The sequence below is a fragment of the Lissotriton helveticus genome, chromosome 9, assembly GCF_964261635.1.
Source record: "Lissotriton helveticus chromosome 9, aLisHel1.1, whole genome shotgun sequence".
NCBI lineage: Eukaryota > Metazoa > Chordata > Amphibia > Caudata > Salamandridae > Lissotriton > Lissotriton helveticus.
Window position 1 is genome coordinate 614263323 of NC_136070.1, and position 24467 is coordinate 614287789.

At 45.6% G+C, this 24467-nt stretch overlaps 1 protein-coding gene across 1 annotated transcript in view; it reads left to right on the forward strand.

Moving 5' to 3' along the window:
* Window positions 1–8988: 8988 nt before the first annotated feature.
* Window positions 8989–24467, forward strand: part of PLD3 (phospholipase D family member 3) — a 231615-nt gene continuing 216136 nt past the window's right edge. The window contains exon 1 of the mRNA XM_078660655.1: window positions 8989–9137. The gene's annotated coding sequence lies outside the window, so the exon portion shown is untranslated. The remainder of the gene's footprint in view (window positions 9138–24467) is intronic.

Consider the following 24467-nt stretch of genomic DNA (forward strand, 5'->3'; position numbering starts at 1 on the left):
GACAGTGACGTTGTCTGTCACTCAAAACAGCAAAACACGCCCCCGAATCCGAAAATGGCCGTGCGTTTCTCCAAGGCATTTTCTCCTTGCCTCGGAGAAACGTGGTGGTGTTTTCGGAGCTGCTCGCCTCCCTTCCCTTCTGCTTTTAGGAGCTGCTCGGCTCCGCTCGCCACCCCCCTTCCCTCTGCCCTCCTCCGTTGCGCTCTAGCCTCCCCCCCTCTGCTGCAGCTCTCCTCCGTCGTGCTCTGCCGCTCCCCGGCCCCCACCCCTCCCTCCCGCCTCCTTAAAATTATGTTGTGACCTCCCTATTCACGGTGCAACGCTGACCTCCACCCCCGTGCAGAACTCTTGTTTGTCTTAGTGGTCCCTCCATTCAGCGTGCTGTCCCCGCTCTTACGTCACTGACCCCCTAGCTCCCTCTTCTGACTGTTGGCCTGTCGGATCCCACTCACCTCCCGTGCTCCCCTGCTCCCCGCTACTTTCACCCTCTCGCGGTCAGATGAGTCACCTGACCTTTTATTACAGCCACCCTGCCCACATGTTTCTGCTTGTGGTGTAGATAGGGCGGGTGTTGATCACGGGAGAGGGGGCTTGTCTCTCTGAATACATGGATGAAATAAAGTGCGTGTCGGGTGTGGGGGTGGGGCCGGAGGGCACTCAAGTACATTCCTTAAGCTACAGGTTACCGACGACGACAGGTGCCAGGAGCGAAGTGTGATCAGCAGCTCTGTGCCCTGGAACACTCTGAATCCCTTCCCCATGACACCCACAAAATGGCGCCGTAGAACACCGATGACCTCACAGAGTCACAGGTCACTGGCCGCGGGCCTGCACTAGCCCCGACAGCCAGCGTTGTCATGTGTTTGCATTTCGTGCCCACTCAGAACTATACTGATAGACTGTGCAAGACTGTGCAAGGTGACCTGCTCTTGTTAGACACCCTGATTCTCCAGCGTCGTCCGTGAGACTGGTAAGATAGCTGCAAATATAGTCTAGTAGGCTAATACACCTGCTGCAGAAATCGTCTTTAATCCTACCGTCAACAGTTTTGTATCTGAGCATGGCAAAATCTGCTTTTTCTCATTCTGAGGGGGATGAAAGATGCCTCATTGGACAGGGTAACAGTAACGCCTTAAGTTATATATCAATTAATATAAAACGACAAGTCTATGTCACAAGCACGTTGAGGCTCAAAGTAAAAACGCCGCACTTTCCAACCACACATCAATGTGGAAAAGCGCTTCAGTGCCACACAAAGGCACAGTGGGCGCTACACAAATGCTATAATACAATACAAAATGTTATTAAAATTATTATTACAATACATTGTAAATCTGATTGTGCTGGTACATAGCTGGACAGTAATGCTGTGCTGCCAAGGGGTTGCACAAGTCACTCGGTGCTTGCATGCTTTGCTTCCCATTCTGTGCGTTACTGAGGAAACCTCTGGACCCGGAGATAACACATCGCTCACACTTAGAGAGTGAAGTGCCCAGGATGTGACCAAGGGTATGATGCGACATGTTACATTTCCCCAGTGTCTCACTGCTCTCCGGGGTACCGATATACGAAGTATTTCCAATAAATAAACCGGAAATAAACCCGAATACATCCAACATACACATATCTACATTGAGGGGGCTATGCCTACGTAATGCACGTTCCACACCTATCCCGGCATGACTTACGGGCGCACAAAGTGTGCGAAGATAGAGCAGTCTTTGCCGTTTTAAGAGGGTAAGTCAAGAAAGAGGTCACAAACATTAAATACATTTTTTTCACAAAACTATAGGCTTTAATATTTTTGAAAAATTACAATTCCTATAACTTGTGACTTGTGTAGTAGTGTTCGCACAGAGTAGACTAGGCTTAGCGATACACATAATTGTCATCCAGACACGCGCACATACCTTTACAAAAAGGATATTTTAAGCACGAGCCACATTCGCCCAGTCAAAAGTCACGTGTCAACCTTACTGGTGAAAAGTGTACTTTGCACATATATCTTCTTTCCTTCTGCACATCGGCCCCTGGATCACCACACACGAAATGATGGGGCAGAATGAGTGTCCACTGTATCTTCACCCCAAGATCATTAATGTCTTGCGACAGACGGTCCGAGTCGGGTTTGTTCTGGTCGAGTGATTGACTGTGAAAATGTAATTTAATACACAGCCTTCCGAAGCATAAATATTCACTAGGTTTAAGTGGGGAGTGTGACACCTACATCGGGATGTGCGGTGTGTTTGACCAGGGTGTAAAACTGAGAAATGTCTAAAGTGAGGGATGTCCTTCGTTTGGAAACGACTATTGGCTGTCGTGCGCTTGACGCATCAGCTGATCTCTCAGCCCGGGGAGACGCACGAGTACAGCGCGGGCCCCTTCGCCTCATGAAGCGGCGTTCTCCGGCGGCACTGGCTGCCCTCCTCCGCCGCCCTGAGCTCTCCCTCCCCTCGTTCCGAGCTCCAGGCGTCGGAGGCACAAACTCGGGCTTTCTCGTTCTTGCCTTCTGCCTGTAACTCCCCTCAGGACCGGCCCTCGTCCCGCTATAACGCACCCCGCCCCGGAACTCCAGCCCTCCATGACCCTCCGCCGCCAGCAGCCTCCGGGGTTCGCCTCATCGCAGCCCCCAGACTCGGAGATCAGCCACCCGCCGGGGAGCTGGAAAGCGGGCGACATGTACCGGGCTCTGGCCATCTCCGGGGGCACCCTGCCCAGGGGAGGCAAGGTAAGAGGCGGGCGGGAGAGGGGAAGACCAAACAAGTGTGAGGAGGGGGTAAGGAGAAGTGTCGCTGTGCCCTACATCCCCACGAAGGGAGCATTTTCGCGTTTCAAAAATGACTTTAATACAGAGGGATTCAGTAAAAGAAGCGTTTTCAAGGAGTTGGCATCGCGGGCCCCTAGCTTAAAGTGCAAGCCATCCCGTGCCAACTCTGACATGGCTGGTGGTGAGAACCACTCTGCCCCTTGTTCCAGTCGGGTGTATTATGCCCCCTCTCTTATGTTTAGGGTGCACCATTACCCCCCCTTCTGATGGCATTTGCCCCATGTTTTATTGGATGGGAGGCTGCCTAACTCAATCCCCTGATGTCTGGTGTACATGACTCCCTTGGTACCCTTATGGTGCCACTCCGCTTGTCTGCGCCCTTACCCTCTCTCATGTTTAAATGCGCCCTTGTCTAAGTAAAGGGGGGCTAACTCAAACCACTGCCCTTGTCTTGTCACTTTCGATGTTTGATATTATGTTGTAATATTGGCTATTTAGCGCTTCTCATAGCCCTTGCGAGTCCTAAAGTGCTTTCCTCGTGGTCTGGTACTCCGTTTGTACTGTAGGGGTGGTAGAGTGTTGTTTTTAGGGTGATCTGTGTGGTACTGCAGCTTGCCCCATAACTACTTTTCAGTCAAAGCTCACTCTCGCAGATTACTAAAGTGTAATTGGGGAAGTCTCCGAGCACCTCTGGGTGAGGGAAGTTATACCTGGCACGCCTCTGCGCATTTACTTTCCAAATGTGTTCTGTGTGGAGTAAGCCATGTTCATTGTGCACCTTTGTATAGCTCTGCATGTAGTTGCTTGGTTATTTCACAACACTCTATCGATGCAACTGCAAGTCTCGGTGATATAGCAGGGGTCCATTAACTGTGGAGCACATGCCCTGTTTGGTGTTTTTCGCTCACCATCATCCCTCCCTTGACAGTCAAAAGCCTCTCTAAATAACTCAATTTTTAGTCGTTTTCGGAAGCACGGGTGGATTGGGCTGTGAGAGCTGTGTGGGCTGTGAGAGCTGTGTGGGCTGTGAGAGCTGTGTGGGCTGTGAGGGCTGTGTGGGCTGTGATGGCTGTGTGGGCTGTGAAATGTGTGGGCTGTGAGAGCTGTGTGGGGTGTGGGCTGTGAGAGCTGTGAGGGCTGTGTGGGCTGTGAGAGCTGTGTGGGCTGTGAGAGCTGTGTGGTCTGTGAGAGCTGGGTGGGCTGTGAGAGCTGTGAGAGCTGTGTGGGCTGTGAGGGCTGTGAGAGCTGTGTGGGCTGTGCGAGCTGTGTGGGCTGTGAGAGCTGTGTGGGCTGTGAGAGCTGTGTGGGCTGTGAGAGCTGTGTGGGCTGTGAGCTGTGTGGGCTGTGAGGGCTGTTTGGGCTGTGAGGGCTGTGTGAGCTGTGTGGGCTGTGAGAGCTGTGTGGGCTGTGAGAGCTGTGTGGGCTGTGTGGGCTGTGAGAGCTGTGTGGGCTGTGAGAGCTGTGTGGGCTGTGAGAGCTGTGTGGGCTGTGTGTGTATAGTCTCTGTGTGTGTAGTCTGTTTGTGTGTGAGTAGTCTGTGTGTGTGTAGTCTGTGTGTGTGTGTGTGTGTGTGTGTAGTCTGTGTGTGTGTGGCACTCTGTCTGTGTGTGCGTGGCGCTCTGTCTGTGTGTGTGTGGCGCTCTGTCTTTGTGTGTGTGGCGCTCTGTGTGTGTGTGTGTGTGTGTGTGTGTGGCGCTCTGTGTGTGGCGCTCTGTGTGTGTGTGTGTGGCGCTCTGTGTGTGTGGCGCTCTGTGTGTGTGTGTGTGTGGTGCTTTGTGTGTGTGTGTGTAGCGCTCTGTGTGTGTGTGGCGCTCTGTGTGTGTGGTGCTCTGTGTGTGTGTGTGTGTGTGTGTGTAGCGCGTAGCGCTCTGTGTGTGTAGCGCTCTGTGTGTGTGTAGCTCTGTGTGGATAGCTTTTTTTGTAGGTGGCTCTATGTGTGGGTGGCTCTGTCTGTGTGAGAGTGTCTCTGTGTAGGTGGCTCTATGTGAATGACCGTGTGGGTGGCTCTGTGTGTGGTGTGGGTGGCTTTGTGTGTGTGGCTCTGTGTGGGCGTAAATGCAATAGGTCATGCATTTGCGAGCTATTAAGCTATTGGCATTGTAAATGACAATGCCATTTATTTAACGATTAAGCTATTGGCAATGTAAATGACAATGCCATTTATTTATGATTTAAAAAAAAAAAATCATGAGCAATGCCAATAGCTCTACCTTTATTAATGCCGAGACCATTTCATTGTAAATGCTTGTTTAAATTTGTTTCAGGTCATTATTTCGAAAGCATTTGTCACCATTGCTTCAAGTATATCAAGAGTTTTAATTCGGATGGGTGGACTGAATATTGATTTTAGTTTCAACACCTTGTATTTAGGGCTTTCGGGTTGTGTTGTGAAGGTATTCTTGATAAAAGTCAGAGTCCTCATAAACTTGAAAAATGCTATCTCCATCATCTCAAGGTGGTTGGAATTGTAGGTTAGTACAAATGTGCCTTTTTATAAAACTTCACCCTCAGTGTTTGTTAAAACTCTCTTCAAGATACTTGTGATGTGTCTAACGTTATTTGATGCAACTTTTTTACTTATTCATCTGTTGAATTATTGTTCATACTTGTTGTTTCCTTAGATGATCCATGGATGATACATTCATTCACCTACACTTCTGAAGAAGTATACACTTCATTTCATTTATGATCTATTGTGCACATTTTGTATTTTCAGAATTTTCTTTCTTAGAAATCTTTAATCTAATCAACTCATCAAATAGCTTTTCCTACCGTGGCTCTTCCAATTGCTTCATGTCTGTTCTTTAGTATTTTCTATTTCATTCTTCAAATTTTTGTTTCTTATGCTTAAAACTTCCACTAAGTGAATGCACGTTACAATGAAATTTAGTTTGCCCAGTCTTTTTCCAGCTCTACCTCTTATAGATTCCCAAAGCATGTGTGAAGCACCGATGAATTACTGTTGGTCTTCAGTGATTCTGTTTCAAATATCTTTGTTAAGATTACTGCAGGGAGGTGATATCCAGATGGGCAAAGAACTTGAGCAAACTATGAGTAGTGTTACCACCTAACAAGTATTGTACTGCTCTGACCGGTATTTTCATTTCAAAACAGGTAAAAAATCATCAAGATACGTGTATCCCGTTCAAATATAAGCTGAAATAAATAAATACAGGATGAAAACATGAACAGTACTTCACAGCTACCTAAACTATTCATGTTTTATGTTTACTGAGCAAAGCAGCTAAAGGGCAATTTAAAAAAAAAAAAAAAAAAAAATTAGGCCATGTGGCCAAAGCTGCCACCTTTGGAACTGGCTTGAGTCCCTGCATCAGCTTAATATCCTGTGAGTCTGGGCAAATCACTTAATTTCCTTGTGTAAATAAAAAAAAAACTAGTGCAATATAATCTGATGCTTATGCCTGAGCAAATTTTGCGCCATGTAAACCTGATAAAAATAAAAAAGGTAAATGACTAAAAAAGTAATTTGGATTATTTAAGAATTATCTCTTGACCCTTCCATTTGGATCTGGGATCCGTCTGACCCAGTAAAGTATGCTGAATTTCCCCTTGTGTGATTTTCTGACACCAGGACACAATTTAGCAGGGCTCACACATTGTCTGCTTTCTATTTAGAGCAGAAACATATATAAGGTGACCAGGGCGCTTTCTTATTTTCACTTCCAGCTAGGTCTTAAAGCAAAGGCTTGATTTAAAGGACCACCAGCCCGTCTTTTGTTCAAGTATCATCCTGGCAGAATGCCATATGGAGCATGACACCTTGGCACAAATGCAATCGAAAGAAACAAAGGCACACAGCTTATCGCTTCACAAGAACTTTAGAGTAACTATGATTTGGAGGTACGTTTTTAACTTTGTTCAACCCTCCTTTGTAAGAGATTTGCATGCAGTGTGAGTGCGTACGAGTTATTACACAAATAGCAATTTAATGGCACTTATTAATTTATTTTTTACTTAATTATTTTATAGCGCTACTCATCAAAGTATAGGGTGTCAAAGGGATTTATATCACAAACAAAGAGGAATTAAATCATACAAGTGTGTAAATCAATATAAGAAATCCTCCAAAAGACACTGAGGGTTATAAGGTGTGTAGGAGTCAAGCCATACCTGTAGACATTATATGTTAAGAGTGCAAGGTCAAGCGAAACACAAAATCAGGATTTAAAACCTAACACAGTGATTGGGTTTTTCTGTAATGAAACAACTTTATTTCTACACAAAAGCAATAGATTGAGAAAAACACAGTAAGGATCTAAACCCATGACTTGTAGACTGCATGGTTCATGGCTCTTGGTGCTATATATCAGACTAACATGTCCACCACTGAAATTAATTTCATATTTCACTATACTAATTCACCACTAATCCTTTATGGGTTCCGGAGTAGCGTGCTACTCGCCGAAGAAGCACTTCAACACCTCATCAGGGGTAGCAAGCGCTATATAAATGCAAACCTGTTTACCTCTTCTACCCCTTCGCTACCCTTCTCAATCCAAATAACTGACAAACATATCCACCACTTAAAATTGCTTTCATATTTTCTCTATAGTAATTCACTACTAATCCTGTCTGGGTTCCAAAGTAGCTGGCTACTCGACGAAAAAGCGTTTCAACACCCCATCAAGGGTATCAAGCGCTATATAAATGCAAACCTTTTTCACTCTTCTATCCCTCCACTATCCTTCTCAAACCAAATAAGTGACTAACATATCCACCACTCAAATTACTTTCATATTTTCACTATACTAACTCGCCGAAATAGCGATTTGACGCCTCGTCAGGGGTAGTAAGCACTATATAAATGCAATTACAATACAATATTAGGATAGCAACTGGAAAGAGGAGTTGGCCTAACAGCTGGGGCGGTCGACCTCAAATCTGGGGAACCGGGTTCGAGTCTTGGCAATGATGCTGAACATCCTGTGATTCTGGGCAAATCAATTAATCTCCCCATGCCTCACAAAAATGAATGCGTCCTCATGTAATGCAACTGGTGCTATGGACAGCACTCTGATACCTTCAGGTCAAGTTCACGCTATATAAAACTCTGTAAAAAAAAAAAATTATGAACTGGAGGCTACAACAGGATCTCTATCAAAAGCAGGTACCCACTTATCTCTCTACATAAAATACAGATCTCTGATCTGGATTCTACAAGATGTGCTGTGCAGCAAGCACATTAACCCTCTATGCTACTTTATGAGTCTCAATGGGGTGACAGGACAAAACAAAGAACTCTCCTGGAAGTGCATTAACCATCAGAGTTATTGTACATTATTAGAATCCCCTGATATTTACTGGACACACAAAGATCTCAGCAGCAGCTGATTTATTCCTGCAAGTTATTATAAATACAGCCTCTTTATGATTAATCAAGTAACCTAGAACAGATTTAGCGTCCCATGTATCCTTCCTGCCAATTTCTTTGCAGCACATTTTTCTAATGTATTATTTAACTTTCAAACTCCTCTTTTCATGACTCCGTTCATCGTGACGTCACCCCCTTTCCTCTGCCACACCTTGTCCCTGAATTCATGATAGGTCCCGAAGTAATTTCCTCCCAATTCCAGAATATTACTTCCCAAGACTGTCGATTTAGGTGACAAAGTCCACATGTTGTTAAATTGCAATAGCTCATCTGTCTCTCGCTTTGAAAATCCTTCGCGTCGATGCAAGTCAACTTTTTTTCCTAACCTACCCTATTTTTAGGGTGACCAGGCGTCCCCGTTTTTAACCAGCTGTCCCAGTAAATTTCGAGAAATTTAGCTCATGTCCCGGTTTTTAGAGAGGGTCGACTGAAAACGGTGGGAGGTGTTTTTTATGTTTTACAAAGTAGGGAAAGTTAGCAGTTATTTCAAGAAAGCAAATTAATTAACAGGCAAGCTACTGGGGTTAAAAATTAAATTTTATGTATGTTCTTACTGCCTGTTCTGTAATTTTCTGCTGAGGAGCGCTCTCATTGCTTGAAGTAAAATTGTAGTCCTTCTTCTATTTTTGTGAAATGTCCCGGTTTTTTGCTTTAAAATTCTGGGCACCCTACCTATTTTGTTTCCAAATGTTAGCGACTATGCAGGTATAATAATAATAATACTACTGGAAAGAGCAACAAAACACACGCGATCGGTAACTCAGCTCGGACATCCGTTGCTCATGTCTGTTCAGGCGGGCCCAATTAGAAGAATAGAGGTTATGACTCCGCCCACAAGGGGAGGAGTCACAGTGCACAACAACGATCCTCCTGTGTCTTCCCTGGACGCCAAGCTGAAGGGAGAAGGAAGTCTGAGGCAACAAAAGGAACCGGGGGTTTCAGAGGAACCGGAGCGCTGCGACCGGCGTCACTGAACAGGCAAGTAAATAATAAACAGCGGTGCTCATTTTGTTCATCCTAGGCCTCATACCCTTCTGAGGCTTCACTCTTAAAAGTTTGGGGACAGAGTTTGCTAGACGTGTTAAACTAATAATATTGTTTGTGTTCTGCACTCTGAAGGTAAGTCAACAGTATATCCCTGGAGTGGACGAGACCCAACATTCGCTGATATTTGAATAGTGCTCGGCCCTGACAATGCTACAATTTATTGGGGTAAATCGTTATACAGGTTGCAGGGAATGCGGACGACAAACCCATGTGATGTATTCAAACATTTCAGGCTCTGCACCAATTATATCCAGGAAGTTAGATCTCCTAAATATGGTATCCCATATGTTTTGTATATAAGGAAACGTCCGTTTACCTCGGAGATTCTTTCTTAACTGAGTAGGCTAAGTAAGCACGTAATGATGCAGCCCATTCCTAGGGGCAGTCCTAACACCCACCTCACACCTATCCAAAAAAGGCGTCGCCAGTCAGATGACCCTGCTAATAAAAGGTGCCAGGCGCATGTGCCCTGGGCCAGTTCTACCCACCAATTCCTAGTGTCTGTGTCATCACTTTATTAGCATGTGAGCTTAGGGCCCAAGATGCTACAGCCCTCAGCCTACCAAGGTGTTTCCCTGTATAGCCAGTGCAGTGCTGGTGACACAGGGATTATACCATTATTTTAAAACATCACACTGAAATGTGCTTAAAGGGTGTAAGAAGTAATTCCTATGTTACTTGTTTCAAACAGTTGGCAATTCAGATATATACAAAACAATGATATTTATTTAATGTTTTATATGAACCTTAACATGTCTTTGAGCCACTTCAGCGCGCTTTAAGGCCCTCCTTACGAGTGGCTTGTTATAATCCTTGGAAACCTGCGTCCCTCCTGCCTACCCTGGTAATTTTGCACAGGGAGAATAACTGTGAATTTGCTTTTTGGGTACATCATGTTGAAATACGACTTACGGTGCCAATTTCTTGTGTGTTTTTTTTCCAGGTATTCCACCCCAACCCGATGAGGTTGACTAGTTGTGCTGGTGGAATACAACTCACCATTGGTGCCCCTGTTACATTTATAATTCTGACGGCTTGGTTACTCCCATTACCAGGCCCTTTGTAATGAATGTCGCTCAGGACAATGGCCTATGCCTTCTGAAATACTTCCTTGTTAACTGTGTGCAGACGCTAACCGAAGGTAAGCATGTTCCAACTGTGTATGGATGTTTGGTTCCATCCATATAGGGGCAATAAGTCTTGTAAAAGAGGCTGCCACTCTTATCTATTCCACTCTACATTACTCCACATCACCCTCCTCTATGCCACTAACGTTTTGCCATGCTGAACAGCAGTCACACTGCTGTACAACATGGCTAAAACACATTGGCAAACCCAGTAGCTTAGGCGAGACCTATTGGGATTGCCAATGCTTGTTTTAACCCTAATCATCTCGCGGTCAAGTTTTGTTATTTTCTTGTAGAGTCAATCTAGACCGTTACATGCATTTGAAGAAAACAAAGTTCAGAATAATATGTTACTGATATAAAGTTAAAAGAGGTAACAAGTTCATGGTTAGAACAATGACTACTGCCTCTTTCTCAAAAAGTCCATCTGGACCAAGAGAAACTGTGTATTGAAAGTGCTTGAGCGCAGAGGATCCTGTGAACTTTTTTTCTTGTCTATTTAAAGTGCTTGAGGCTGGAGCATATTTTCGCAAAGAGAATATTTGCACTAGAGGACCTTGGATGTTGTAGATGTTCTGGGGCAAAAGACCCTATACACTTTATCTCTTACGTCTTTTAATGTTCTTCGGACTGGGACATGTTTTCCCAGAAAGTTGATCAGTACAAAGGACCTAGAATATTGAGGTGCTCAAGGGCAGAGATCCAATAGGCATTCACCAGTATGCCTTTAGAATGCAAAGGGCTGGGACAAGTTAAAAACTACTATAGGAAACATGAAAAGGTGGCATCATTAAAATAGGATCGATTATACTCCAAATTGCCTTGTCAAACTTTTTTTGTCAGAAATGAGCATGGCTTTTGTTTAGCTAACCTTCAACCTTGTGTTAGTTGGATTCAATGCCCCAATTACAGTTTGCACGTCCATACTGATAATTGATTAAACAGATTCCTTAGCATGTACGTCGTTCTTTTCATAATGCCGGACAAATACAAAGGATATGTATTAAAGCTCCTTTGTGACTCCACAAAGCCTGCGTGGTCCCTGTCATTTTTCTTCTCCAAGGTGGGGGGCTGGCCAATGTTGAGTGGACCCCAAAGCTGTGCAGTAGATATTTACTCTTTAGGACTCTGGAGTAGCAGATATCAAAGTAGGGTTGTGGTTTTAAGATGGTGTAAGTATTTATAATTTGCCTGGTGTGACCCCTTTGGCTGCAGTTGCTTCACCTTCAGTACATATTGTTTGCACAACAATTTATCCAAGGCTTTTTAAAAACATGAGTTTGATATTGGCTGTACCATAGGTTGTCCATCTGAAGAGCACTTATGGATTCCTCCACATGGTGTCTGTACGGAGACTTATTGCAAGATGACCTGATCTTGTACCATGTGAGAAGGTCCAGGGTATCTGGTTGAGCGGATCGGAGCTTGTAGCACATTTCTAAACAGGAGCATCTGCTCGCTAGGGCTTGTTTGCCAAGACCAAACTCGAGACAAACTTGGGCCTGAGATGTGTAATTGCGGACTCTGACTATAAACCTGTACGTCTAAGCTATTTGGAGGTCCAATGATGTAGTATGTTTGTCCCTCATAATTTCTCTTCTGTATGTGATAGAGGGAGACAATTTGCCACTCATAACTTTTAAGAGCGAACAAAATGTGGTGCCAAATAATGATTTTATTAATAAGTGGAATGGTATTCCCAGTGCCACTGCTTTAGACTTCATTAAGTGGCTGCGCTAATTGTTAGTGCCCCTATCGTCAATGATTCCTAAATATTTACCCAGTCTCCTGTGCTTTTGTCTGCCAGAGCTGCACAAGCTCAAGATTAGTATTCTTCAGAGAGCGAGGAGTTAGACCTGAATAGGTAGGTCCATTTGAGTGTGTGCTATTCTTAATCTCGATAAGCAGCTGTGACTGGAATTTCACAATCACTTGCAAAGTGCTCCAGTTTCATTGGCAGAAGAAAGCACAGTCCTCTTCTAAATGCACACTTGGCAATTTACCTTGGTTCCTTATAACTTATAAGAGGAATTGTGAATTTTTCTTAGTTGAATGAGTAATACAAAACTGGTATCTGATTCATAGTGCGAGTTCAAGCTGCCAGCTTTTTTTCATAATTGACCTGGGGTGTAGTTGTTGTATGAATTGGAGAGAGAATTCCAGTCGCCTTCATAGGTAAAAATGCTTTATGCAAATTTCACGAACCAAGAAGTTTATTTGTTTTACATCAGCTTTCTAAGAGTAAATAGTGTTGTGCTCTTCGGTCCCATGAGCATATTAGCATTCCCATTTGTTTCTATCATGCTCCATAAGATTGTCCCACCCAAAGATATGGAGAACCCGGTGGAATGACTGGAAGGCTTGCACTACATCTGAAACAATTATAAGTAATCTGGCAAATTGGAGGGCTGGCAGATCATGGATAACTTTTTCACAGTGGTTTGATCAGCAGTACGCTCCTGCGGAACCGAAGTCTTTCATTTAAGGCTCGTAATGGACCGCCACAAAGCAGTGGCGGGAATTGCTTGTTCATTACAGTGGAACAGAATTCTTAACACAAGTGGCATTGGAGCAAGACTGCTCTGAACACTTACTTTTCACAAAGGTTAAAGAAGCTCAGATCTCCTCGATATCTCCTGCCTTACCAGAGCAACCTTTGAAGATAGTATTTGAAATTGAGAGCAAGGTTTATTGTTCACAGCGAGAACACTTGTATGCACATTTAATTACTACACATTACCATTCTCAACAACTAACCGTAATTCCAATTCCATTACTGTCTTGCAGAATTCTGGACCATCTTTCTTTCCCCATTACTTTCTTGGAATGTAATTTTGCTCATTTGCTCTTTGTTATTAAGTTGCCAAATAGTTTCAGATACTGGACTGCCCTGTGTGGACCTTTTTATGTTTAGACAACTCTAGAATGGCTTCTTCTAATGCATTGTCGTGTCCTGTAGTTCTTAGACATGTTTGTATTTTAGTAGATGCAAATTGCATCCATTATCAGTGACTGAGTGGTAAAAGTTCCTATGAAAACACATTTTACAAACAGGAATTGCAATACAAATGAGTCTAGTTTGCATTTAATACATGTGGCAAGCATACAATGGCTTCATTTTTCTATGTATACCAAACTGAGATTACAAATGTATCTCTACCTTGTTGTTTGTTGTCGTTGTTTATTTTCTGTTTATTTAGACCATTGTCTTTAAACACAAATAAAACCATACATAAAAAGATCACATGAACAGATAAAACCAACTAATTCATCAGAATTAATTTCGCTTAATACTTTGTAAAAAGAGACTGGTAACCACTTTCTCTCCTGGTGACAACAGCATTTAAGTATTCTATATACAGTTAAATAATTAAAATAGCATAACAATGTTTAATCAGCGGTATCGTTCGAACTCTCTGTAAAAGGGAATTCGTTGCCCACATCCTTCCTTTTTAGCAGCAGTTAATTAAAACCATTGAATCTGTGACTCTTCCATAAGCTTCAATGTTTATATACTCAGGATATGGGTATCTCTACCTGCTTTACGTATGATTCGGTATTATGAAACTTATTAGCTTGCCAACAGGCAGCTAAAGCGGTCTGCAGCCAGATGCTAGAAAGGTACTACATTGTTTGTATTTGGTGTAGCTAAAGATTGATACTCCATCCAATTAGGAGACAAAGTCTAGACCTACGACCAATGGACGTCGACCCGAATTATATTAATAATTACAGCCCCTAAATTAACCTCCCTCTCCTCGCCAAAACCATCGAAAAATGGGTGCTTCCACAACTCAACACCCACTTTGAAGATTCCCGCCTATGCAACACCTTCCAGTTGGGGTTCAGAAAGATTCAGTACAGAGACTGCTACATTAAACATTGTAGATGACCTACACAGATCTCTAGACGATGGACAGGCATGCCTCCTAGTCCTTCTGGACCGCTTGGCCAACTTCGATACTGTCAACCATGACATCCTCCTAAACACACTCTCGAAACGTGCAGGAATCACAAGACCTGTACTTCAGCGGTTCGCCTCTTTCCCAAAATAATCACACACAGCTAATCAAACTTAACAACACAACCTCAAAAGCAACACCAGTCTCACAAGGAGTCCCTCAAGGGTCAATCCTGTCACCTGCCCTTTTCAACCAATATATGGAACCCCTCGCAGTGATCTTGAACCAAGCCAGAATTGCCTATCATCTCTATGCGGGTGACATCCATCTCTACATGAATATCTCATCCGTCAAAGACATCCAGCACCTCAATAGCACTTTTCACAAGTTCACTCCTGGCTATTCAGCAACCATCTCAAACTCTACCCCGACAAAACAGAACTAATCCTCATCCAACCCGAAGAAAAATCGCTTCCCATAGATATCTGCCTCGACAACATCATTGTGCTAAACTGCAAATTGTCCATCTCAAAAGCTGTCAAATCCCTGGGGATCACACTAGTCAGTCACTTAAGCATGAGAAAACATTTAAATGCCTTTGCAAAAAGCACCCTCTACATGTTGGAACACCTGAAAAACAAAACCTAAAGACTGTGGTTTAAGCACTAGTCCTCCCCAAGCTGGGCTATGGTACTGCAATGATTACGGTGCCCCAAACAAATACTTGGCCCTGTTGAAAACAACACTCCACGCTGTGGCCAGGCTACTTTCGGGGAAAAGGCACCATGACCACATCACTCCCACTCAAGCAGCTAAACTGGCTGCCAATCAAGGCAAGAGCTATACTCAAAACGGCATGCATAACTCAGAAAGCTCTTTACACCGTTAAACCAATCTACTTCTCAAATTAACAAAAGCCAGACAAAAGAGACCCCTAAGAAGCTCAAACAGTCTACTCCTTATGCCACCAGAATTTAAGGAGAAATCCCGCACCTGCTCATTCCCTGGGGATTCTCCCAGAATCTTGAACTCATTCCCCCAGACTTACGCGACAATCAGCCCTTCCCCACGTCCAGAATAAACTTGAACTCCTTCTCCTCAATAAATACTTGAACCCACATCCCTAATAGAATCGGACTGGCCTGTGCCGCCACCGCACGCTTTTCTTAAACTTCAGCTATACTCCGGGGGTAGGGGGACGGACAGTGCTCCCACTCTTCCGCCTCCATGAGGCCCATCCCTAGCTACCCCTGAACTATATCGCCCATCTATTTTACTGTACATCGCAACTTTCTGTTTTAATATGGTTACTATATATTTCCACGTATTCCCCTTATAATCTTGTGGAACTGCTACTATGTGCTGTAAAACAATACTTATATGTATGCCATAACTACCTCAAAACTGGATCAACAGCCTATCCTAATTCCTATTCCTCTTGTAATCTTATGCAACTGCTACTATGTGCTGTAAAACAATACCTATATGTATTCTATAACTACCTCCAAAACTGGATTGACAACACATCCTAGTGCCTATCGTAGATCTCGTTAACCTACTACCACTAGGTATTTATACCTTTGCCAAATGCAACCCATATAATTACTATTATGCAAACTATGTAAAGTGCTCTGATACCCTCCGGTCAAGCTTGCGCTATATAAAACTAAATAAATCCGCCACATCAGTGGCTCATGTCTGAAGAGCCAAGCCTGCGTATGAAGATTCTATTTTGTTGTATGTTCTTTGAGGTAAGCTTGTTTTTAATTGCAGTTGAAGTGTTGTATAACGTGACCTCGAGCCCGACGATACTGGAACGCATTACATGAGTGCTTATCCTCCCCACCCATATTGCCCCTTCTCCTCCGTATACTTCTCTGCCCCGCCACTGTTTTTAACAGTTTTATATAGCGCAAACGTGGCTAAAGGGCTTTGGAGCCTTAACATGAGCAGCAGTTAGATTATATTTATAATGTCAAATTCATGTTTAGGCATGGGGACGTTAAATGATTTGCCCAGAATCACAAGCTGTTGACCTGACCCGAAAGTTGTTTAATCTTGACAGCCCCCATCCATCCCACCAAGCTCCTCTGCTGCCTCCACCTCCCTTTCGCTCCCTGTTGTTGCTCCAACTCCATGTTTTGTCTTAATCTTTTCAGCCCTGCTCACTTCCTCTCTTGCACCACACCCACTCTTCCCCTTCCCTCTTTCTGCCGCCACTCGGCTTCAATTATTACTCTTTGGTTGTCCCTGCACAGTGCTTGTTCCCAGTGGAGTGTTATCAGCAACTTTAATATCCATCTCAATTGTGCTTGCTTTCAGTCAAAATATTGCATTTATAGAGCCCTGCTTTTTTCTTAAAAAAAAAAAAAAAAGTATATGCCCTGTGTATTCGTCTAGGGCTAAAGTTGTGAGTTGAGGTTTACGTTACATCGCCATCATCCACTTTCACTAATTGTTCAGTGAAATTGGGAGTGAATACATAAAATGCGTCTCCGGTACGAGATGCGAGCATGCATACTGCAACAGTTGACAGGCACTGAGGCACACATGCATATGAGTATATGGAGGGAAACAAAAGGCTCACAGTGAAAGTTAGCATTGCAGCCGATATTTTCTAATGAACTCAGAATGGCAGACTCTGTTGGATTAGCTCACTCTTTCGGGAAGATGCCTGTTTTGGCGGCAAAGGACTGGAAAATGTGAATCGAGTTAGGAGACTAGCGTGTGGTGGGCTTTACAAAGGCGTTGTGGGTGACAGTCGCAATCTCAATACAAGGATGTATTAAAAATGATATGACAGCCACCACATTCCCATCCCCTTAAAACCATTGCCAGTTCCCATACCGCTGCTGAATGGAGCTTCAGTGCGCTTTGGAAAGCCCTTTTGTTTGTTTGCTTCAAAGGTAGAAGCGCAGCGCTATTCCTTTCCAGCAAATGCAGCGCGCTTCTAACTTTTAAGCAAATACACAGACAAGTGCTCCCCCCTGCTTTCATATTTCAATATTTTTCCTTTTACTATAAACAGCAGAACAGCGCTCAGGGCTGCTTTATTTTGTATCTGCGACCGCAGAACTGTTTCCCACTTAATGAAATATTGCCTTGCACACTGGTTCTTATCTTGTCACATTTTCTAAATCATAGGCTGTTTAATACTTTAGTGATGCAATTGCACACAGAATGGTTGTAGGAAAGAGGCTCTTTATATACTGGACCAAATTAAGGTACAGAGTCCCCAGACCCCAGAGGTTTGACAGAGGCTAAAGTTAGATATAACCTTACTCTCTGAAGTGTTAGCTTGGTCGAGCAGTAAGGCAGTATCAGAGGACAGTGTAAAGCATTTGTTGTACACAGTTAGCAAATGGTCTCACACACTCAAGAACTGAACTCTAGGTCAATTGTTTTGTATCAAAAGATATAGTTGTTTTATTTTAGAACCAACAAGGTATCAAAATATACTTTCTCAGGATGAGTTACTTTAGTTAAATACTTTTCAAATAGGCCATAGACTTTTTGAATACGATAGTTACAGTTGTTGCAACAGTCAACACAATTTCAAACACAATGCAACATTGAGTTCAAGGGGACTTTCGTAGTTGAATGCAATTGGTTACTTTGTAGATTACTTTTCTAACCACAGGACTGGATCCTAGATTCAGTCCTGGGACATGAGCTGTAAACAGTTAAGTAAAAGCGTTTTGCTTGCAGTACTGATTTTTAAGGAATATTATTGTATTTTAAAAGTTGACACTTGGAAAACTTTTTCAGTTGAAATTACCAATGTTATCCTACGGCAGGAAATTCAATTTGCTGGTAACGTATGTTCACATTACTTTTGTAATCCAGTACTGGACTCCTGGGTTCAGCACTGGGGCCTCTATGTAAAACAGGTAAGTAATTATGTTTTGGTAGTTGGTACGATTTATTTTTTGTTTACATTTGTTTTATTAAGTTTTCGAATCAACATACACATTGCAATATGAAAAACATGGACTTGAAAGGCAACCCTGCACTCAATTGTTAACCCTCCCCCTAGACAACAAATACAATGCCGCGTATGCAACTGGCTGGCATGCCATGTCCATGAGGGCAAGTAATGGATAGTCCTCCACCAATCGTGCATTCCAATTTCGGAAATTGAACAAACAACTCCCCGGTCCAGTATTACTTTGCATTCTGGGAGTTCTGCTTTCCCATTATCTACAGTTACAAAAGGTTGAATGTGAAGAATAAAAAGAAAAGACCGACCAAACTACCCACAACTATCCACACAGACACAAAATGCCTGAAGCACTGTCCGTTTCACCTCACAGAAACTGACACCCCGAGTTGGTGAGATAGCTTGGATGGGTGTGATTATAAAGCTGAGCCCCCCTACTGGGCGCTACAATACGCTTAACAAGTGGCAACCCCCCCCCCCAAACACATATGACATCTGCAAACCTGCACTGCAAATGTTCAGAATCACTTAATTAGAAAAGGGGGTCTCCTCGTCACGCAGACTAGTAACCTAAGCCAATTTGGCTCTGCCCAAACACATAAAAACCTCATTAGACTTTCACATCGGAACAAGAGCGAAGAAAACACACTGTGAACGATCATGGAGGAAGAGAAAGTCACTGAAAAAGCGAGAAAACTGGTATGCAACAGAACGTGCACTAGTGAATTTGAGGGACTGGGAGTGTCTGGATATGGGTTGTGCTCAGTCTTGATATTCGGCACCCCGACCTTCTGCAGTATCGGAGGCAGCTCATGAGCAAATGCTTGGGCCCAGAAACCACTATACAAATGAAGCACTGGGACAACTCAAGGTTTCAATAAAATATAACCGTTCACGAATTTCAGCCAAGACTTGATGATTGGGTCTCCCAAGCTAGAATGTAATGTCTTTGAGACAAGAGTGTTTGTTTTGTAGATGGACCGGGGGAGGTACGGTGTGTGTCTGGGGAGAGTAAGGGGGCAGCAACTCCTGAAAGGTAGTACGGTGCCTGCTGAGGGGAGCAATAACGCAAGAAGATTTGGGTTTGACAAGGGGAAGGGCAGGACTTGTGAGGCACTCTGACACATGGGCACCTGCTGTGAGGTGGGACTCGGGAGTACAAAGCAGGGCCTGCTGAGTGGAAGCAGAGAGGACAGGACCATCATGCCGCTCTAGCCATCCGTTGAGAAAGAGGGCTCAAAGTAGCACGCAGCAGCTAGCCCCATTTCCTAGTAGACAGGGACAAATCTGGAGAGCTGTAGCGTCCCGAGGCAGGTAGTTCTCAGCGCGAGCACATAGCAGTCTGTTTCACACAGCCGTACGAGGAGTAGCAGGGAGATTAGTGGTCCTACCAAGATACTCTTCACAAAAAGGGCACCGCATGCACCACTCACACAAGAAATCTACTGCAGATCATGTAGAAATCCACCATCGAGTATCGACCTAAGTGTGCTTGACGTACATTTTCTTTTTGTGAAGGTGAGTGCATTCCCACACACCTTCAGAGACCAAAGGAAAAAACAGGAGTGCCACGTGACTCCACTTTGGAAGACGAGAGCCACTAATCACTGCATGTATGTGCAAGAATTCAAACGAAAAGGCAAGACTTCAAGCCCCAGAATGCATTAGAACAAGAACCAATTCTAACAGAGCAACAACATCAACCTGTGACCATATGCTTTTGGGCATTGTTTAAAGTAAAGTTTATGCGGCTTCGAAGTAGCAGTACACTGAGCTGATACTGTTTATCAACACAAGACACATCAAACACACAGGCTGCCACGCACGAGGCTACGGCTCAAGTGACATTGAACCAAAAGAACTTCAATGCGGTGAAACACTCACACATCTCTCCCGAAGGTTAAAGCGCATTTCTGAGATCCCTTTAATCACTTGTTTCACAAATGAAGACCGTATTGTTGAATATAAACGGTACAGTAACACGACAAAGTGTACTTGGGACACAAGTTCAACCAACACAGGCGGCCCAAAATATCAACAACCACTTCACATCACAACCTGGGAAGACATCCGCACATCCCACAGTGTTAGAGCACGCATGTTTAAACAACATTCAGGCAGCAAAAAAACGCCAACAACCACTTCACATCACGACACAGAAAGACATTGAATGCAGTATTTGTCTGTTGAGCATCCCCAAAAATATTTTACCTTTCCTTACCGGTCCGCACAGCCGCCTCTGCACGACTGTTGAAGAGCGCGGGACCCCGGACAAGGAACAGCAACAGCCACAACGTCACTGTAGTGCCTACCCCTCTACTGACGCTGCTCCGGCAGCGCCGCCAGGATTGGTTGTGGGCAGGGATACTCACTGCCCATTAGGAGACCGGGGGCTGTGGTATCAAACCCTCGGTCTCCTAATGTACTGCCTAGAGTTGTTCGGGCTGATCATAAAAATGATTAGCCCAAAAACGAGCTTGCCAGTTGTTGGGACCGCAACTGTGTGACTACGAGTGCGCTGCTGGCTTGTCACTCAACTCCCTGAGTGCTGCCGCAGCCCCACCCCCACCCCAGCCTCCTTCGTTCTACTTCTTCGATGCAGAGACATTAATTCCAATTTGGATTCCTGATTGGAATTAGCGTCGGAGAAGTAGAAGAAAGAACTTAGGGCCGTGACATTAGTGGGGCAACGCACCCAATGGACGCACCGCCACTGGCCATAACCTCTTCACATTCCCATAGTAAATGAGACCAGGTCCCCAGTTTGCCACATCCCCTCCAACATGTAGGGCTGCGGTTTGGATTGCCTTGATGTAGCCAAACCAGCATCAAGTACCAGTAGTATGCATTCTTAACCGCTGATTCCATACTGGCCACGTTCCTGGCTGTATGGTGGGCCCTGTAATAGACATCCTGCCATTCTTTATCCGTAAGAGTCCTCCCGAGCTCTGCTTTTGGTCGGCCGAACGCGAGGTGGAGAGGGGCGGGCTCAACATTTTATAGAGGTCTGTGATCGCTTGCCTCTCCCTCTTTTTCGTGATGAGCCATTTCTCATACGATGTGAGACGCCGGCTCACCAGAGGTTGCACGTCCCCTTGCGCTAGCCAGTGTTGAATCTGGAAACATTAATACCGATGCGGTGTTATCAGGGTATACATCTCCTTCAAGGCATCGATCTGGATAAAGCCTTCTAAGTCAAACAAGTGACCTGCTGACCTGCATTCCAAGGTTCTCCACTGGCTGAACGCTTGTGGTTCCATACCGGGGGGAAACGCCGGGTTGTCAAGCAGTGGCGTGATAGGCGATGGGAAGGTGGTTAGGCTCCTGGTAACCGCTACCATGTCCCACACCTTGAGCAGGGAATGGGTGATAGGTGACTTCTTTAGATAGGATGGTCTATCCGATTGTTTCAAGAAGGGGACCATCCATAGCGACATTTGGGCCATCGCTCTATCCTGGAACAGCCACCTCTTTTCTGACTCTGGGCGATTCCATTCTAGGAAGTAGCGAAGCTGCGTCACCTGGAAGTACCGGCCAAGATCAGGGATACCTAAGCCACCTTCTGCTGGGGCCCGCCGGGCCAAGTCCCTACGAAGCCGCAGGCGTTTTCCGGCCCATACGAAATGCCGTATTGCGTCCTGCATTTTCTGAAGCATCCCGATCGGTGGAGTCACCGGGATGGTTTGGAACACGTAGAGGACCTTGGGTAGCAGGGACATTTTAACCGCCGCCACTAGACCCAACCAGGATAACGATTTCTGCTGCCACCTCTTCAGATCCCCCTGAATTTGAGCAAATAAAGCTGCGTAATTCTGATCGACCATTTGTGCTGTGCTGGGAGTCAGAGTGATCCCTAAGTACGGGAGAGACATGTGGGAGGTGAGTCCCCCGAACTGCTTTATGCTGCCAGCGGATTTGCGAGCGTTTCGGCATAGCGGAAGGATCAAGGATTTACCCCTATTCATTTTGAACCCGGAGACCTTCCCAAAAGCGCCCATTTCCGCCAGAAAAGCTGGCACCGATCGTATAGAGTTTTCTACTGCCGCTAGTATGTCGTCGGCGTAGAGGCTAATGGTATGAGGCTCACCTCCAAATGTGAGGCCAGCAATATCTGGGTTGTCTCGTATTTTTTGCGCAAACTGCTCTATGTATAGTGCAAACAGTGGGGGCGAGAGCGGGCACCCCTGCCTGGTGCCCTGCCGGATATCAAAGGGTTGCGAGCCAATGCCATTGACGTGAATTGTTGCTTGGGGTGCTTCATAGCCACTGGCTACCCATGCTCGGAAATGCTCCCCAATGCTGAAGCGCGCCAACGTTGTGTCCAGGTAGTCCCAATCGACCCTGTCTAACACCTTCTCGCCGTCGATCGATAGGGTAGCCGCGTCCGAGGTATTAAAGTGAGTTTTATCAATGACATGCAGAAGCCTCTTGGTATTATCACTGCACTGCCTGTTGGGAATGAAACCCAACTGGTCGGGTTCTATGATGCCTGGCAGGCATGGTCCAAGCCTCGCCGCTAGAATCCCAGTGAAAATTTTAAGATCCATCCTTGCCGGGCTTGGGGAGTACAATAATATCTGCGGCGAGCATGTCTGGGGGGATGGAGCCCGGACCCTGGAAGGAGTTGAATAATTTGGTGAGGCGGCCTTATAAAAGCCGGCGGAAAAGCCAACTGGCCCTGGCGCCTTCAGAGGCTTGAGGCGCACTATCGCAGACACCACTTCCTCTGACCGTATTGATGCGTCGAGGGAGAACGCGCCAGTCTCGTTGAGTGCTGTGACTGCCGCTCCATTAAGGTAGGCGACCCCCCCCCTCTGGGTCTATAGCTGGGTCCGTGGCATAAAGCGAAGCATAGAATGCCCGAAACTTCCACCCCGCCCCCCAATCCCACCTCCACCCTACCTCCCCCACCCAAACTGACTGCCAGCCTCCAACCCTGGCCGTCCACTCTTTTCCCCCCCCCCCCTTCTTGGCCTGAACACCCCAACCCCAGGCCCCCCCCCAACACAATATCAAAACCCCAACAGCACCTCATAGTCCAGAGCCAAGATACTTGCATCCCAGGCCCCTCCTGTGGCCTGGGATGCAAGTATCCCAGGCGACCTCCTCCTGCGACCTACTCTCTGCCACCCTCCCCGCAAAGGCTGCTGGGATGATCCCGGTGATGGTGGACTGTCATCATGTTCAATGCCTAGCAAGGCACAAGTGTCTTTAAGAGATCGCAGCTGTTGGAGGGATCCATTCCACTTAAAGATCAGGCGAAAGGGGTGCCCCCATGAGTATGGGACCCCCTTGTCTCGCAGAAACGTCGTGGCGACCCTGAACGCCTTCCTTTTTTGTAGGGTAATGGCCGATAGATCTTGAAAAAGGGCCACCGTATAGTCCTGATACTGGAGAGGTTGTTTTCGCCGGGCTTCTAGCAGGTTTCGCTCTTTCAGGGGGAAGTCAGGTAAAAAAGCTAAAATGTCTGGAGGTGGAGCAGGTGCGCGTCTCGCCAGCCCCACCCTGTGTGCCCTGTCGATGCGGATTTCGAAAGACGCCCGTTCCCCTAAGATCTCTCGGAATAGGTCCTGTAAGTATTCCGTGATGTTCGCCCCTTCTGCTTTGGACGGGACCCCTCGGACCCGTATATTGTTGCGCCGAGATCTCTTTTCGAGATCCTCGGCGTGCGCTTGGAGATCCACCTGTTGATCACGAAGGCGGAGAAGATCCTGCTGTATCTGTTCGATTTCCTCGCCTTTGGATTGATCCGAGTCTTCCATTGCTGTCACCCTCTCGCCCAGGCCGTCCACATCCCTGCGTATCTCCCGAACCTCCCTGGCAACCTCCTGCTTTAATGTATGGAAATCTTCTCTCAAGGAGTTGAATAGGGTCTCCAAAAATAATTTGGTTATGGGCACCTCTCCATCTCCCAAGTCCGTTTGATGCTTTGGTTTGGCCTGGAGTGAGGGCCTCCCATCCCTTTGGGTGGGCCTTTAAGGAGCATGTCCGTCAGCTTGCGCTCCCCCTTTTTCCTGATGGTGGCCATACCAGGCCTGAGGCATATGGGAACGCGTAGGCTTTAGACTGTGTGGCGTTATGGGGCTGCACCCCCACCGTAGTCTCGGCTCTGCCAGAAAGGGGGGGGGAAGACGCTGCACCCAGTCTTCTTGGATCTACCCCTGCGTCTCCGGGTGGGCCGTGTGGCGAAGTGGGCTAGGGGTTGAAATAGTGCCACCCGCCAATATTGGTGCTGGTGATATCTGCAGCTGTCGGCCTCCCGGGCTTGCCTTATGGGACCTCCAATGCCTGA